This window comes from Chelonoidis abingdonii, chromosome 5, assembly GCF_003597395.2.
Source record: "Chelonoidis abingdonii isolate Lonesome George chromosome 5, CheloAbing_2.0, whole genome shotgun sequence".
Classification (NCBI taxonomy): Eukaryota; Metazoa; Chordata; order Testudines; family Testudinidae; genus Chelonoidis; species Chelonoidis abingdonii.
In genome coordinates, this window is record NC_133773.1 from 22363768 (window position 1) to 22377716 (window position 13949).

Sequence of the window (13949 nt, forward strand, 5' to 3'; positions counted from 1 at the left end):
GATTCTGATCTCACGATATTCATATAGTGGTGTCATTCATTTATCTGAGAGTAGTTACCTGTAATTTATAGATGTGAATTTTCTAACACAAAAGGTATTTCACCCAATGTGGGGAAACTAGTTTAGACCTCAGTATGATGCGAGAGGCGGGGGTGGACGTGGAGGAGGAACTGATCACTGGAATGGAAATTGGTAATTGATTGCCTAGAATCTTGTCTTCATGGCACAGTCTCAACCAGAAATATACATACATGGCCGATGATGGCCAGGAAAAATTTGAGTGAGTGGGTGCTGCGACCCTGTGCTCCAGGTCACGCTGCCATTCTCTCAAATTTGTCTCGCTGTCCTTCCATCACCACAGAGGGGCAGCTGGGGAAAACTGTTCTGTGACCTCATGGACCAATTCATAATGCCTGGAATGGGGAGTCGGGACCAGTCCTACAGAAGAGGGGCTGCTAATGTGGGGTTACTTTGCTTTTCAGCTCCCCTTCCTCTGGCCTTCTCTCCACACCAGGACCATGAGCCATGTAGAAACTTCCCACAACCCACTGGTGGGTCACAACCCATGTTTGGGAAACATATTGTTTTAGAGGATGTTTTTGTGGGTGTGTCAAAAAATACTGACTTACCTAGTCAGCGAAGTAAACAGTTACATTACTGTATCATTTAAATAATTACTGAGGGTTCAGAACTAATCACTTCATGCTTGGTACAGCACATACTTTTCTGCAGGCAAACAGCTAGGAATAAAATTGGTAACTTTTTGTATCTTGGCAAGGCCATATAGTCCATAATAAGGCCATAAGTCAATAGATTGACCTGAAAATATGCATATATTGGTGAATGTATATAGGCTGTTTGTCAGGATGTGCAGCAAAACTGATAGGTGAGATATGGAATGGGCTATTACTGAAAATATAATGCCTATTATAAAATCAGAAGGCACTGGAAAAAAAGGTAGATGAATGATAGATATAATGATAGATAGGTTGTGTAGAAGATAGTAAAAAGATGTAAGAATCCTGATCCTTCCAGAAAATAACCAACCTCTGGCTGAGATGGCTAGGAAGAAACTGTAAATTGTCATAAATCCACCCAATATTTCCAAACCTATGCAAAGACCCAATGAGACAGAAAAATGAAATTTCAAAGTTTATTGACAGGTGGCATTGTTCAAATAGTAGCTGGTTCCTTGCATCTTAGGAAGTCATCGCGGGGTGTTGTCACGGAAGGAATGTTTCTTTTTGCCATAGCAGACATTGCAGAGTGGTGGGTCGAAGACTTGTACAGGAGAAATCAGGAAATTAAAAACTCCTCCTTCTCCTTCTCCTCCTCCTCCGAGTTCTCTCTCTACCTCTACGACCTCTCCTTCTTCTGCCATGTCGTCGTCTTCTCCTCCTTCCATATCGACCCCCACGGCCTCCCCTTCGTCGCCTTCTGCGACGGTTCCTGCTTCTGCTCCTGCTGCGTCTGTACCTTGCCATTTCTGGAGAAGATTATGGCTTTTAAGATCTCTGCAGCTGGAGCACCAGCACCATAGGAGGCAGCCAACCTGTGTGGTGGGATGTTCTTAGTTTGTGAGTTGAGCTGTCAGCTCTGGCCCTTATATAGAGGGGCTGATAACTGTGACAAAAACCTACCAGGTCACTCACCTGTGATGAACTATAATGGGCTCGTTCACTTATGGGCGTCAATTTTACTGTATAGCAAAGTGTCCATATAAGGAAAACACCAGCTGTCCTGGTCATGTCATTAACACTTTCCACTGAAATGACTATATAAGGACAAAGCCACAGGTTTTGACCCTATATGGACATTAAATGTTTCTCTGTTGAAATGACAATATAACCACAAAAATAACAACACAAACACCCTGAAGTTAGGAGGATGCAGCCAACTATGAAGCTATGGAATTGTTTGTCTCTACATTACCCTTGCCTTGTTGCATTAATTTTGTCAATGTTTGGGTGACTTGATTTAAACTATGGATCTATTCAGCCTACCTGTCTTTAGTGGAATTTCCTGAGCTTGTTAGTTGAACTGGCACTCTGACCTTTACGTAGAGAGGCTGATAAGTATGACCCACATTGCCCTATTATTCAGCTGTGATAAACTAGAGTTTAGCAATATATGGCCATCAAATGTACTGTACAGCAAAGTGTCTATGTAAGGAAAGAAATAGATTTTCCCCCTTTCATAAACAGTTTGGAAGTTAATCTATGTAGGTCACACTTATAAGAGGGGAAAGCAGTGACCAGTTGATATTATCATATCTCTTCACTACATAATGGCAACACCCATCATGACACCCAACCATCAGAAATGAGAAGCTGCCCTTCCTAATTTGATCTACTTTGATTACTACCCATGTGTTCATTTATGAACTCCAGGAGATGGCACTAACTCAGTCCTAATTGTGTTTTCTTAACTTTGAACCTTTAGGTACCTAAAGAGCTTGTTTTTAATATTATGTGAAATGTTTTGGATCTAGTGCCTTTTTTTTTTCTGGCAAAGTGAGAAAAAATAGCATACGGCCCCAAAAGGTTTCACCTTTGTTTCTTGAGGGCAATTGAAACAGTATGTGAATTACAAGTTAAAAGAGATGGCTGATTTATACTGTGTGTAACTTTTTCGCTGCAGCAAATGAAAAACTTCAATATTGTTGTCAAATGAACACTGTAGTATTTTGGGGTCATAAAATAATTAGGGGTTGAAATGTTGTGATCCGTGTGTCATTGAGAGGACTAAAGGTTTGTGAAAAAATGCTCAAAAGCTTAAAACCAAACCCATGATTTGAATACAGTGGGCCAAATTTCCCTTTCCATTTCAAGCAAGCAGGAATGTAACCCATTACATTTCTAGTAAAAAGGAAAGTATTTTTGCCACTAGAATGATCAGTCTTTGTAAAGCAGCTGTTACAATTTAAAAATAATAGGCTTGATTCTCCATTCACACCAGTTTTATATCATTATAACGCTATAAACTCTTATGGAGCTAACTCCTAGTTGACACTGCTATAACTGAGAGGATGATCAAGCCAATCCTTTTGCACTGGAAATGTCTAAATCAAATATGTTATAGACTTCTCCACTTCATATTCTACAAAATCTTCTTGGCTATATCCCTCTTCTCCGTCACCTGTGTGATGCGTACCATTAGTTATGCACTCACACTCACTCCTGTCATGCCTTTATTACATATGATCAGGCAAGTCTCAGAATAAGGAAATCTCTCAATAGAATCAGGATTGTGTGTTCCATTTGGACAAGGTCGTCTTTTTAACTGATGTTGCATTCACCTCTATAGTACTCCGTCTTCCATAAATGCTGTCCTTGTGCTTATCCAAAGCATTCACAGTCAAAGAAGAGACTCTAGAACTTGCTGGATGTTACCTGGCCCTCAAAATATAGATTGAATGTACCCAGTTCCTCAGGAAATCCTAAGCCCTTTCATGTTTTTTCACACATGTATGAAAGCTGAGAAAGCTGGCAAATCATCTATCTCATGATGCATTAGATGGAACATCTTGGAGGCACAAAGCAAAAAACCCTACCTCTTCATTAAACGTCAAGGCCCTCTCCCTAAGTGAGGGGTGACAACATATGTTTTGGAAGGCTAGTATGCACAAATTCAGGTAGTCACTGACAGTTTTAATCACAAGAACCATACGGACTCTGCAAAGCAGATCCACCTCAATAACCAAATGGGCCTTTGTAGAAGGAACTGTTTTGAGATTAGTAAATGGCTATGTGAGTAGAAAATCATTAAGAAGAAAAATATTTCTCTCCTCTCTCATAGGATCAGGTCATTTCCCCCAACCTCCATCCTAGATATCGTTGTGTATGTGTTTCATTAATTGGCTGTCTCAGTTTGGTTGCTATGTTTTATTGATTTTCACACCTCTCTGAGACTTCCTTTTGTTTCCCCACATTCCCAACACTCCCCCCAGTCTGTTTCCTCCTTCCCATGTTTTCTTGCTCCCTCATAATTTCCTGTCCAATTTCCAAACAATAGATAGAGCCACATTACAATCACGTTGTCTGAGGGCAGCCCAGGTTCGATTTCTTCAGGAAAAAGATGGGAGTCATCAGTCAACTTTACTGCAGATGCCTTCTTTCTCCGCATTCTTTCTCTGGCTTTCACAGAAAAAATAAAACAGTGCAGTATGAAGCATGTGGGTTACACTTTGACTTCAGACCAGCAAGCCAAAGCTGCTGAGCCAGTAAGCTCACAAAGGCCTGTACTAGAGACCTCATGAAAGCCTGAGGCTTAACATCAGCTCAGAGAGCCAGAGGTGCTGATCTAGAAAACCTTACAAAGACCTGTGCTTTGACAAGAGCCAGAAGCCTCACAGAGGCCTGACTTTGACTTTACCCCAGCAAGGTAGTGGTGCTGTACACGAGACCTGAGGCCTGTGTCCAGACATCATCCTAAGAAGATGGAGGTACTGAGCTAGTATCCTGACAAAGTCCCACTTGGGTTCAGCCAGGAACATGGAAGTCCTGTAGCCGGAACTCTGTGTCAGTGCTTTGACCATTACCAACCCAGCATGTTGTATGTGCTGAGCCAGTGACCTCATAGCAGCCCGTTCTTTGATATCAATCCAGTATGCTACATTTCAGGAAGAAGTGACCTCATAGAGGCCTGTACTTCGACATAAGCCCAGAAACCTAGAGGTGCTGAACTACTAACCACATAATGGCCTGTTACCTTGGTGCCAGCCATCATTCTAGAATGTGTTGAGATTTGACTGTATCCCAACAAGCTAAAGGTCCTGAGCTGGTAACCCTCCAAGGTCTGTGCAATTACCTCAATCCAGCATTCTATAATTGGTGAGCTAGTGACTGCACTGAGGCCTTTGCACTGAATTCAGCTCGTGGTGATCAGATCAGCCTGAGAAAAACAATGAGCTTGTGAGCTCACAAAAAGTGCTTTAAGTCCCCTTTACTCTTCTGGAGTGACACAAGAAGAGCTGAGGAGCTGGCCTTCTGCAGTTTTAAAAACTCAGGATCTATTTATCTGGAATGACTACAACCCTTGGTATTTATTAAAAATCAATAATAATACTGTTTTAACAAGTAATGGCAAATGAGACACCAAGCTTGTCTCAATTAGCCATCTTCACAGATTAAGTCTATATAATCCAAGCGTTTATTTGTTTTGAACACAATAGGAAATTCTATCTATCCAATTACTGAAGCTTGCAGAAAATTGAATAGATTTATGGACATTAATTATAACCTGCATTTTGAAAACTTTAGCCCTCAGACTCTCAGGAGGCTGTTTTGTGTAAAGCTTCACAGGCCAACTGGAATCCATCATTTAAGCAAATGATACCTTCTTGAACAAGAAATACATGCCTTCACTTGACAGAAACACTTTTCCTATTTGCATTACTGAGAGTTTTGCTAGAACAAATGTACAGAGAAAATGGCATTTTTTTAAATACAATTGCCTGGGCAAGTGTAACACATAGTGTATAAAACAACATGAAAGAAGGGCGGATATATATTTTATTTTTCTGGAGGAGGAGGGGGGTTGATCTGTGTGTGTTGATCAGATTTCTTGATGGGCTTCTCACGTTGCAGAGGGAGAAAGTATATTCTGGATGCTAAATGCTTACAAAGGAGGGATAGCTCCTTTAGGTACAATGCTTTTGAAAAATCTCTCCGCAATGACCATGACATCTCTTTGCAGAGAAAAGAGAGGACAATTAAAAGTAAGTAAAGTCCAATTAAAAGAAACAGTGAAAATTCAGATAATTTTGCTAGGGACAAATATTTTTCAGCTCTGTTCCAAAAGGGATTAGTTTAAACAGATATCTCAAAATTGCACAATACATTTATAAAACTGTCAATAACATTTCTGCTGGGAAGAACCATCACTAAATACACTCCCTAGTTAATACAGATTAACATTTTCCAGTTTTTCCTAGACAAGTAATCTTTCCCCTCAAGAAAATTTTGCTCGGTTAGATGACCTGGGAATGAATGTCTGTCTTTATCACAGATTTACCCCTAAAAATATTATAGCTGTTCTAAGAGCCAGTCTACATGGGAACACTCCAAAAAGATATTCCAAATTAATTGAAAGTATGAATGTAAAGTGGATTATTTAAACTGAATTGCATTCAGAATTAAAGCGGCTTTATTCAGTTTAGCTTATTTTAGTTTAGCTAAACCAAATTAAGGCCAGCCACTTTAATTCTGAATTAGAGTATCCACACAGGGGTTTAATTCAATTTAACTAATCCTCTTTAAATTAATACTTGTAGTTAATTCAGATTAACTTTCCTGAGTGTTCCTGCGTAGACAAGTCCTAAAATTTGAATAGCATGAGAGGTGTACCACAACTCAGAGACAAACGCTGAAGACATTTCAGCTGCTAGGTCTTGTAAGGCACCAGCCCTAGTTGCTTCCCCTAATAGCTTTAATGCATGGTGAAAGTGAAGAGGTATTTTTCTAGAGCTGACAAAAAAGGGAAGGGTTGCAAATACCCCAGGTACTGTGTCTTAAACAGTTACAACTCTGGAGAAACAATAGCAGTTCTTATTTGGCCCCTGATAGGGAGTGGGGTGGAAGAAGTGGCAATCTAATAGAGGACTAAGGTTCTTCAGGCCTAGTCACCGCTGGATAGTCCAGTCCAGTCTCTTATTCCAAGCAAACAGGAGTTTATGGGTTTGCAGTTAGTGGTTTCTCTCACTGGAGCCTGTCTTCCAGGATGTCCTGCGCAGTCGCTGCTGTTTCCACATGCACAGACCAACTCCCATTTACAATCTCCTTCAGCCACACCCTATTCCATATGAAGTTCCCCAACTTCTGATGATGCCTGCCCTAGACACAGTTCCCTGGGGATTTCTTCATGGATCCAGCTTCTCTGATGCTCCTGGTTTCCAAGCCACAGCTGTTCCCCCACAACCCACTGCCCCAGGAGCGAGGTCCTGCCTTAAGGTCTTTCCTTCTACCTGGCCAGAGGAAGGAGATATACCGTGATAATGGAAATGGTAGTTTTTTCCATACCAGGTGCATCACACCCTTATCACCATAAGGAAATGTTTCAAAGTGGAGGTTTTTTCTCTGTTTGTTGGTTTGTTTTTAGCAGAGATCTGGCAAAATCTAATCTCACACTGGTTTAAATTAGGAGTAACACAAGTCACTGGAATGGAAATTGGTAATTGCCTGGAATCTTGTCTTCATAGCACAGTCTCAACCAGAAATAAACATACATGGCCAATGATGGAGGGGTGGCCAGACAAAATTTCAGTGAATGGGTGCTGCGACCCTGTGCTCCAGGTCACACTGCCACTCTCTCAAATTTGTCTCGCTGTCCTTCCATCACCACAGAGGGGCAGCTGGAGAAAAACTGTGCTGTGACCTCATGGACCAATTCACAATGCCTAGAATGGGGAGTTGTACCCAGCCCTGCAGAAGAAGAGCTGCTTCTGTGGGCTGAGTTCGCTTTTCAACCCCCCCTCCCATGGCCTTCCCTCCACACCAGGACTGTGAGCCATGTAGAAACTAATAAAAAGGATGTGAGAAGCCTGATGCTTCCAGGAAACACCAGCTTCTGGGAGGGTGCTTGTTCCTACCTACTTCCTATCCCACAAATGGCTCGGAGTCCTTCCGGTAAGTCACCTTGTGCAATTTACAGTGTTCTTTTCCACCACCTTTACAGGCCATGCAGCCTCATCCCAACAGTAACACAGACTCCTCAGCTTCTCACCAAGGAGGCAGAGAGGCTCTGACTCTACAAGGCTACGAGTCAGACAGGCCAGCTGGCCTGCCTGCCTCGCTCTCAGCCCACTTACTCTCTTCCTCCCCTTCACTTCCTGACTTGAGTCTTTTGTACCATCTGGGCTAATGAGTTAGTTAGCCTTTTAACTCTCTCAAGACCATCCCAATCTATCACCCAGATGTATTTCCTATAGTCAGGTGCACTCAGGGCAATTAAGAGGAGCCTCGGTGATCATAAGGTGGGTTCAGCTGCTATCATGGAGGATTAGGAAGACATTGCAACCTGTCAAAAATACAACCCCTATTTTTTAAGTGCAGGCAAAACACAAGAACCCAATGAGATTGCAAAATGAAATTTCAAAGTTTATTGACAGGTGGTATTGTTCAACTGGTAGCAGGCTCTTTCCATCTTGGGACGTCATCGCGGGGTGTTGTCACTGAAGGAATGTTTCTTTTTGCCATAGCAGTTGTTGCAGAGTGGAGGGTCGATGACTTGCACAGGAGAATGGGAGAAATCAGGAAATTAAAAACTCCTCCTTCTCCTTCTCCTCCTCCTTCGAGTTCTCTCTCTACCTCTACGACCTCTCCTCCTTCTGCCATATCGTCGTCTTCTCCTCCTTCCATATCGACCCCCGCGGCCTCCCCTTCGTCGCCTTCTGCGACGGCTCCTGCTTCTGCTCCTGCTGCGTCTGTACCTTGCCATTTCTGGAGAAGATTTTGGCTTTCAAGATCTCTGCAGCTGGAGCACCAGCTCCGTAGGAGGCAGCCAACCTGTGTGGTGGGATGTCCTTAGTTTGTGAGTTGAGCTGGCAGCTCTGGCCTTTATATAGAGGGGCTGGTAATTGTGACAAAAACCTACCAGGTCATTCACCTGTGATGAACTATAATGGGCTCGTTCACATATGGGTGTCAATTTTACTGTATAGCAAAGTGTCCATATAAGGAGAAAAACAGCTAACGTGACCACATATGCCCCCTAAATACCACTATCAAACAAAAGGCCTAATCAGGAAAAGAGACACATTTTGACCCTATGTGGCTATAAAATGGCTCTCTTTGTTGAAATGACCATATATGTAAAAAACCTGAAGTATGGATAGCAAACAACTACATCTTTTAAAGTGACCATGTAACGGAAATTAAATAGACCTTAATATAACTTTTATTGAAATAAGTGATCAACGCTCATGTGAATTCGCCTTAATATTAGAGCCATTGATCAAGGTCCCAAGTCTGGTGGAATGATAAATGTTTCCTCAATCTTGAAAAAAGGAGGACCACTGTTAATTCCAATATTAAATGAAAAAATATCTTTAAGACTCTCTAAAAACCGTAGGCATTTAGTTAGGATCATTTTTTAAACTGAGTATCCTTAGAGTAAATGAGATTGAGGGGGAAAAATCTGTAAGAGTGAACAGAACACCTCGTGCAGAAGAACTGCAAGAATTGTGTGTGTGTTGATCTGATTTCTTGATAGGCTTCTCACGTTGCAGAGGGAGAAAGAATATTCTGGAAGCTGAATTCTTACAAAGGAGGGATAGCTCAGTTTACCTTTAGGGACAATGCTTTTCAAAAATCTCTCCATAATGACCACGACATCTCTTTGCAGAGAAAAGAGAAGAGAATTAAAAGTAAGTAAAGTTCAATTAAAAGAAACATGGTGAAAATTCAGATAATTTTGCTAGGGACAAATATTTTTCAGCTCTGTTCCAAAAGGGATTAGTTTAAACAGATATCTCAAAATTGCACAATACAGTTATAAAACTGTCAATAACATTTCTACTGGGAAGAGCTATCACTAAATACACTCCGTAGTTAATACAGATTAACGTTTTCCAGTTTTTCCTAGACAAGTAATCTTTCCCCTCAAGAAAATTTTGCTCGGTTAGATGACTTGGGAATGAATATCTGTCTTTATCACAGATGCAACAGATTTACCCCTGAAAATATTATAGCTGTTCTAAGAGCCAGTCTACATGGGAACACTCCAAAAAGATATTCCAAATTAATTGAAAGTATGAATGTAAAGTGGATTATTTAAACTGAATTGCATTCAGAATTAAAGCGGCTTTATTCAGTTTAGCTTATTTTAGTTTAGCTAAACCAAATTAAGGCCAGCCACTTTAATTCTGAATTAGAGTATCCACACAGGGGTTTAATACAATTTAACTAATCCTCTTTAAATTAATACTTGTAGTTAATTCAGATTAACTTTCCTGAGTGTTCCTGTGTAGACAAGTCCTAAAATTTGAATAGCATGAGAGGTGTACCACAACTCAGAGACAAACACTGAAGACATTTCAGCTGCTAGGTCTTGTAAGGCACCAACCCTAGTTGCTTCCCCTAACAGCTTTAATGCATGGTGAAAGTGAAGAGGTATTTTTCTAGAGCTGACAAAAAAGGGAAGGGTTGCAAAAACCCCAGGTACTGTGTCTTAAACAGTTACAACTCTGGAGAAACAATAGCAGTTCTTATTTGGCCCCTGATAGGGAGTGGGGTGGAAGAAGTGGCAATCTAATAGAGGACTAAGGTTCTTCAGGCCTAGTCACTGCTGGATAGTCCAGTCCAGTCTCTTATTCCAAGCAAACAGGAGTTTACGGGTTTGCAGTTAGTGGCTTCTCTCACTGGAGCCTGTCTTCCAGGATGTCCTGCGCAGTCGCTGCTTTTTCCACATGCACAGACCAACTCCCACTTGCAATCTCCTTCATCCACACCCCATTCCATATACAGTTCCCCAGCTTCTGATGATGCCTGCCCTAGACACAGTTCCCTGGGGATTTCTCCATGGATCCAGCTTCTCTGATGCTCCTGGTTTCCAAGTCACAGCTGTTCCCCTCCAACCCCCTGCCCTAGGAGTAAGAGTCCTGCCTTAAGGTCTTTCCTTCTACCTGGCTAGAGCAAGGGGATGTACTGTGAGAAAAAGGATAATGGAGATGGTATTTTCTTCCATACCAGGTGCCTCGCTCCCTTATCACCATAAAGAAAGGTTTCAAAGTGGAGGTTTTTGGTCTTTTTTCTGGTTTGTTTTCAGCAGGGATTTGGCAAAATCTAATCTCACACTGGTTTAAATTAGGAGTAACACAAGTCATTGGAAAGGAAATGGGTAATTGCCTAGAATCTTATCTTCATGGCACAGTCTCAACCAGAAATAAACATACATGGCTGATGATGGAGGGGTGGCCTGGGAAAATTTGAGAGTGGGTGCTGTGACCCTGTGCTCCAGGTCACATTGCCACTCTCTCAAATTTGTCTCACTGACCTTCCATTACCACAGAGGGGCAGCTGGGGGAAAACTGTGTGCTGTGACCTCATGGACCAATTCACAATGCCTGGAATGGGGAGTTATGCCCAGCCCTGCAGAAGAGGAGCTGCTGCTCTGGCGTGAGTTTGCTTTCTGACCCCTACTCCTCTGGCCTTCCCTCCACACCAGGACCGTGAACCATGTAGAAACTTCCCACAACCCACTGGTGGGTCACAACCCATTGTTTGGGAAACATATTGTTTTAGAGGATGCTTTTGTGGGTGTGTCAATAAATAGTGACTTACCCAGCCAGCGAAGCAAACAGTTACATTACTGTATAATTCAAATAATTACAGAGGTTTCAGAACTAATCACTACATGCTTGGTATAGCACATACTTTTCTGCAGGCAAACAGCTAGGAATAAAATTGGTAATTTTTTGTATCTTGGTAAGGCCATATAGTCCATAGTAAGGCCATAAGTCAATAGATTGACCTGAAAATATGCATATGTTGGGGAATATATATAGGCTGTTTGTCAAGATGAGAAGCAAAACTGATAGGTGAGACAAGGAATGGGATATTACTGAAAATATAATGCCCATTTTAAAATCAGAGGCACCAAACGATGTTGCAGCACTGTTCCAAAAAATCTCCAGAAGGAATGGATAACACTGAAAATATTCCATCATCAAATCATAAGACTGTCTAACAACAGGGTTCAAATTCTGGCCAGCTAATGTCATCTGACTTTCAGAGATGGTTGAAAATAATGGATCAAAGGCAGAGAAACTTCTGCATGAAAAAAGAAAAAAACTGGGGACAGTATTATTGAGGAAAAAACAGGTACATGAATGATAAATATTTAGTGCAGAAGGTAGTAAAAAGGATGCTCGAATCCTGATCCTTCCAGGAAATAACCAACCTCTGGCTGAGAGGCTGGGAAGAAACTATAAACTGTCATAAATCCACCCAATATTTCCAAACCTATGCAAAGACCCAATGAGACTGAAAAATGAAATTTCAAAGTTTATTGACAGGTGGTATTGTTCAAATGGTAGCTGGTTCCTTGCAGCTTAGGAAGTCATCGCGGGGTGTTGTCACTGAAGGATTGTTCCTTTTTGCCATAGCAGACATTGCAGAGTGGTAGGTCGAAGACTTGTACAGGAGAAATCAGGAAATTAAAAACTCCTTCTCCTCCTCCTCCTCCTCCGAATTCTCTCTCTACCTCTACGACCTCTCCTCCTTCCGCCATGTCGTCGTCTTCTCCTCCTTCCATATCGACCCCCGTGGCCTCCCCTTCGTCGCCTTCTGCGACGGCTCCTGCTTCTGCTCCTGCTGCGTCTGTACCTTGCCATTTCTGGAGAAGAATATGGCTTTTAAGATCTCCGCAGCTGGAGCACCAGCTCCGTAGGAGGCAGCCAACCTGTGTGGTGGGATGTCCTTAGTTTGTGAGTTGAGCTGGCAGCTCTGACCCTTATATAGAGGGGCTGGCAACTGTGACAAAAACCTACCAGGTCACTCACCTGTGATGAACTATAATGGGCTTGTTCAGATATGGGCATCAATTTTACTGTATAGCAAAGTGTCCATATAAGGAAAACACCAGCTGTCCTGATCATGTCATTAATTAACACTTTCCACTGAAATGACTATATAAGGACAAAGCCACAAGTTTTGACCCTATATGGACATAAAATGGTTCTGTGTTGAAATGACAATATAACCACAAAAACAACAACACAAACACCCTGAAGTTAGGAGGACGGAGCCAACTATGAAGCTATGGAATTGTTTGTCTCTACATTACCCTTGCCTTGTTGCATTAATTTTGTCAATGTTTGGGTGACTTGATTTAAACTGTGGATCTATTCAGCCTACCTGTCTTTGGTGGAATTTCCTGAGCTTGTTAGTTGAACTGGCACTCTGACCTTTACGTAGAGAGGCTGATAAGTATGACCCACATTGCCCTATTATTCAGCTGTGATAAACTAGAATTTAGCAATATATGGCCATCAAATTTACTGTGCAGCAAAGTGTCTATATAAGGAAACAAATAGATTTCCCCCCTTTCATAAACACTTTGGAAGTTAATTTATGTAGGTCACACTTATAAGAGGGGAAAGCAGTGACCAGTTGATATTATCATATCTCTTCACTACATAATGGCAACACCCATCATGACACCCAACCATCAGAAATGAGAAGCTGCCCTTCCTAATTTGATCTACTTTGATTACTACCCATGTGTTCATTTATGAAGTCCCAGAGAAGGCAGTAACTCAGGCCTAATTGTGTTTTCTTGACTTTGAACATTTAGTTACCTAAAATGGTTGCTTCTAATATCATGTGAAATGTTTTGGATCTAGCGCCTTTTTTTTTTTTTTGTTGCAAAGTGAGAAAAAGTAACTTATGGCCGTAAAAGGTTTCACCTTTGTTTCTTGAGGGCAATTGAAACAGTATGTGAATTACAAGTTAAAAGAGATGGCTGATTTATACCATGTGTAACTTTTTCGCTGCAGCAAATGAATAACTTCAATATTGTTGTCAAATGAACACTGTAGTATTTTGGGGTAATAATTAGAGGTTGAAACGCTGTGATCCGTGTGTCATTGACAGGACTAAAGATTTGTGAAAAAATGGTCAAAAGCTTAAAACTAAATCTATGATTTGAATACAGTGTGTCAAATTCCCCTTTCCATTTCAGGCAAGCAGGAATGTAACCCATTACATTTCTAGTAAAAAGGAAGGTATTTTTGCCACTAGAATGAACAGTCTTTCAGTAGTAGCTGTTACAATTTGAAAATAATAGGCTTGATTCTCCATTCACACCAGTTTTATATCACTATAGCTCTATAAACTCTTATGGAGCTAATTCCTAATTTACACTGGTATAACTGAGAGGATGATCAAGCCAATCCTTTTGCACTGGAAATGTCTAAATTAAATATGTTATAGAATTCTGTCATAAACAGA